Consider the following 5000-nt stretch of genomic DNA (forward strand, 5'->3'; position numbering starts at 1 on the left):
GGCACCCGGGGGGGTTCGAACCTCAGATCACTCTCTCGATGGTGATGGAGAAACAAACGATAAAAAAAAGAAAAACCGTCGAGATATGCGTGTTGGGAAACCATTAAAAAAATAACCCGAGGGAGGGGACGACAGTTTTAACCTGCTGTAAGTACGAACGTCACTCAGGACTCAAACCGTTTTTTTTACTGCGCAGAAAACCACCTCAGGTAAGTTCCTAAAAAGCGTGACCGAACATGACTCTGACATGGAGTCTTAGATCTCCGATGTTTGCACATGAAATGGTTCACTGGTGTAGAGTGAACACGAGATGTCGGGAGACCAGAGCAGAACAGAGATTGAAAGCAAAGAGTTCATTAACATAATGGATGTTTAGTGGGTTTTGGAGAGAGATGCTTATGAGAAAATAATGATAATAATAATAATAGTAATAATAATAATAATAAAAACACACTTCAGAACCATGTAAAGCATACACACAAACAGAGCATGCAGGGAACATGAAGCTTGTTACTGTGGAGTGCTGTTGTGTTCATTTTAATGATGTGCAGAATTGCAACACAGAATACAGAATCTATAATAAACATTAGCATCCAACACACACATACACACACAATCACACACTCTTACATATGTTCAAACAGACGTATCTGTGTACACATGCACAGTCAACACACATATGTACATGCATGCATGCACAGACACAGACACAGAAACACACACACACACACACACGCACAGGCACGCGCACACGTACACACACACACACACACACACATACAGATACACATTCAGACATACACATACTCAGACACACACTCCTTCATTACTATCCAGCTAGATGGGATCAGCTTTGTGTCTGGGTGCATTACTGCCAAAGACTCATAAATAAAAAATAACTCTGGCAGCCCGCACACACACACACACACACACACCCGTCTGTGTATAAATCATGGATATGGGTTTCCAGTTGCCCCTCTCTCTCTCTCTCTCTCTCTCTCTCTCTCTCCCACACACACACACACACACACTCACACTCACGTAAACATACACTCATACACACAGGGCAGGACATGGAAGAGAAAGGAAGGAAAGTAGAACCAGTAGCAGAACACTTGAAGTCCCATTTTTCTAATTTCCTTCGGTCTATAAACACATACAGTATGTACTGGGAACATTGTGTTAGTGTTGGATAATGAAAATAATTTCCTGTTTGTGCTCTCAAAACTGGAATCTTGCGTTGCCAAATAGCGACATTGTTGCTAATGAAGACTACATGCTGTCATTTTCTCACTGCAATTAAATCTTCCACTAGATTGTTGAGGGAAATCCAAACTTCGATGTAATGTTTAGTAGCTATATAATTGAATTATGCTACTTGGATTTACATGTTGTAATTGCTTTGTTGTGGATGGTCGACATCATAAAGGTGTGGAGTACCCTGGTGGTGGTAATATGTGTAATAGTTTGTGTGTGTCTGCGTGCATGTGTATGTGTGTGTGTGTGTGTGTGGAAATGTGGAAATGTCTATGTACATATGTGTGTGTGTGTGTGTGTGTGTGTGTGTGTGTGTGTGTGTGGTAGAGAGCGCTGTGCAGTGGAGATGAATCCTAATGAAGAGCAGACATGACTTCATTTCGATTCATGAACATTCCCCTGTCGGCATCTTCAGCTCCACATGCATTTAGACACACACCTTCAGCGGCAGACGCGAAAGATACAATCTCATCACGCAGTGCTATGCAAAAACATTTCTGTTCGCCGCTAATCCCGCATTTGTCGAATTCCCACTCTCAAAAGGTTTATGAATTTGGTGAATGTTTTTGTCTGTCACACCAAACCCCACTGATAAATTTAATCCCTCAAGGCAAGCAGACAACTATGATCAAGACAAAAGAAAAAAAAACAAAAAAACTAATTGTGTCAAGTCCTCTCTGCTTGATGATAAAGGATAATTGCTTTTTTTTTTTTATTCACCTTTTCAGACAAATATGTTTCCCTCCGTGTTGTTGAGAGGTGTAACCTTCAGCAAATGCCAACTGATTGATGAGCCTTCTAGTCTTCTCCCATGATATGATTACCGATCAGTATCTCACACTCTTCTCACAATCAAAATCCTCCCCCTCTCTCTCTCTCTCTCTCTGTCTTCTGAAAAACAGATTGCCTCTATAAATTCTCTGACAGATGAAAAATAAAATTAGGCGATTTCATTACTCGTATCAAAGGACACTTGTGTCTCAAGTGGAAAGACGCTCAGAGTAACGTCTGTCTTTATCTTTTCACAGGAAGAAAAAGACATTCGCCGTCCACAGCTCTGACAACAGTTCCAGAGAGGGAGAGAGAGACAGAGAGACAGAGAGAGAGAGAGAGAGAGAGAGAGAGAGAGAGAGAGAGAGAGAAAAATCCACTGTCCTGTTTATCTACACTTCTGCCGGCACTTCTAACAACAATGACAAATGCCTCCGTGTCTGGAAATAGATACACTTCTCTTTTTCCCTCTTTTTCTGTCACGACAAGAACAAACAAAAACAGACGTCTGAAATGAATATGACTGAGAGAAAGAGAGAGAGAGAGAGAGAGAGAGAGAAGAGGAAGAAGAAAGAGAGAAATGAGGCAGGTTATATGAGGACAGTTCTTCATCCTAAGTCCGCAAGACTGGAGAAGTGACCTAAGCTCTGTTCTGAGAACAGTGATGACAAAACAGTCATAACGGTTCAGATAAGCTAAGCTGATCCTAAAGCCACACTGAGAGGAGCCACAGTCCACAGCTTGAGCAGGAAGGGCTGGGTGTGTTTGCACATGGTGTAGCTGAGAGAGAGAGAGAGAGAGAGAGAGAGAGAGAGAGAGAGAGACAGCGACAAATCGGGTCTGTGCCCTCTCTGTTCCTGTCACCTTAGCCAAACAGGGACATAAGATGGCCACAACGTGTCCCCAAACCTAATGAATCACATCCTCACCTTCCCTCAACATCCCCCCGGCCCGGGCATACACAAACCCAAAAGCCATCTCGGCTCTAAGTCCATATCTAGTGTCTTGGCTGGCAGTTGATAAATGTGCAACTGCAGTTCTAACCTGGTTACTCTTGGCTCTTCCAATGATGGAGCCTATTGGCTGTTTAATGCCGCTGAAATACGATTACTTCCTTCCTTCCGCATTCTGAGACTGACAGAGACGGATGGTGATTATAGACTCTGAATGTGGTGTAACGTTTTGAAAAGGGCGAAGCAGGATTGTAAAATAAATAAATAAAAAAAAGCCCACAATATTATAGAGCCTGACCCGAAAGGTCAGAGAGAAGCCAGGAGAGAGAGAGAGAGAGAGAGAGAGAGAGAGAGAGAAGACAGAAGTAGACAAGACTGATTTTAGTAAAGTAGTCACATTAAACTTTCTCACTCTGAATCCCGCTCTACGAGATATTATCACAAAGTTATCAAACAGGAAAAAAAAAAAAAAATTTGATGTGGGCTTTGCTGAGACGTACAGGGAAATTGAGGTTCAATTTAATTTTCTTCTCTGTTCAGGCGCCCTATCTTAGGCGCATTTTAAGAAGTTATTTCATTTTACATTTACATATTATCATCATCATTAATTATCACATTGTAATTACATTGTAGAACTTCAATATTGACTGAGTAAGACCATAGGGGAATGAGAGACAAGAAAGTAGTTAAAGAAAATGGAAACAGATTGATAATCAATATGTCTTTGTTAAGGGAAATCAAACAATGACCCCAAATGACTTATGTCTCTATAAACAGATGTATCTTGACAGTAAGAAACAGTTATTTGAGGTCATTTAATTAACCCAGAGATGTACTTCTGAGCGAACTGCCACATTGTAACTGTCGCCTCCTTCGGGCTCATAGAGAAATCGTAATGAGAACTGTTGAATGACCTTCAGGTCTCACGGGTCACCAAACATGAAAAAAAAAAAAAAAGAAAAAGGACTAACTTATATTCACGAAATGTTTGGCAACTCCGAACACTCCCACAGAGGGAAACAAAGACAGACCCTAAGCAAACCCCTTTCTTTCCTTCATTCATCCTTTCCATGTCGCTCTCTCTCTCTCTCTCTCTCTCTCTCTCTCCCTGTTTCTTTTTTTTTTTGGAAACTTGCATTCAGAGCCCAGTAGTGAAAAGCCCCAGAACACAGACTGTGAGGGTTTAAATAGCAGAGAAAAAAAAAAAAAAAAAGCTAAGCATCTGCATTCTCTCCTAAATACAATTAGCCACAGAGAGCCAAAGCTTGGCCACCGTGCGTCCGCTTTGTTTGATGGGTCGCCAACCCAATGACTTCATCCAAGCAGCTAGTCCTTTTTGCCTATTGCTATGCAAAACAGCAAACTACTCCGGCAAACCAGCGAAAGCGCCAGCCAAATCCGCCACCCCCCCCCCCCCCCCCCCCCCCCCCCACAGCACCCCCTCCTCCCCAAAAAAACCAAACAAAACTCTCCTCCCAATCGCCAGAAGCACCCCTTTTCTCAAGCCTGCTTTGTCCCAAGGCAGTTAATGCGTGTAATTTTTCTGCAGGCTAGAATGAAAGCTTTTTTTTTTTTGAGCAAACACACACAGCTTTGGGCTCTCTCTTTATAATGAGACTCCCGAATGGCCCATATGTTGGTGGGAAAAACGGTTATATTGTCTTCTTGGTGGGGTGGGGGGTGGTGGGGGGGGTTAGAGGAAAAAGAGACAGAAAAGAGGAGTGGAGGTGTGAAAATGGAGGTCTGGAGACTGAGATTGGAGGACGGCAAGGAGGTGCTCTGCTAGGAAGCTTTTGGAGAAAGGGATATCACTGTTTGACGCTTTTTTCAAAAAAAAAAAAAAAACCCCTTGAACTTGTTGAGATTCTGCGAGAATTTCAATTTGTTCGAAACATCACCGCATTACTCCCCCGTAGACGGAGACCGCGTCGATACGTCAATGCCAAGATAATAGCAAATATCGGATGCGCAGAACAGATTGAGGGAGAGGAAATCCAAAAAAAAAAAAAAAAAAAGAAA

The 5000-nt window shown here is 42.3% G+C and overlaps 1 protein-coding gene across 1 annotated transcript in view; it reads right to left on the reverse strand.

The window, feature by feature from the left end:
* The window catches only part of lhfpl7 (LHFPL tetraspan subfamily member 7), a 91674-nt gene that overhangs the window by 25751 nt on the left and 60923 nt on the right, over nt 1-5000 (reverse strand). The window lies entirely within an intron of this gene.

Source organism: Chanos chanos, chromosome 15, assembly GCF_902362185.1.
Source record: "Chanos chanos chromosome 15, fChaCha1.1, whole genome shotgun sequence".
Lineage (NCBI taxonomy): Eukaryota > Metazoa > Chordata > Actinopteri > Gonorynchiformes > Chanidae > Chanos > Chanos chanos.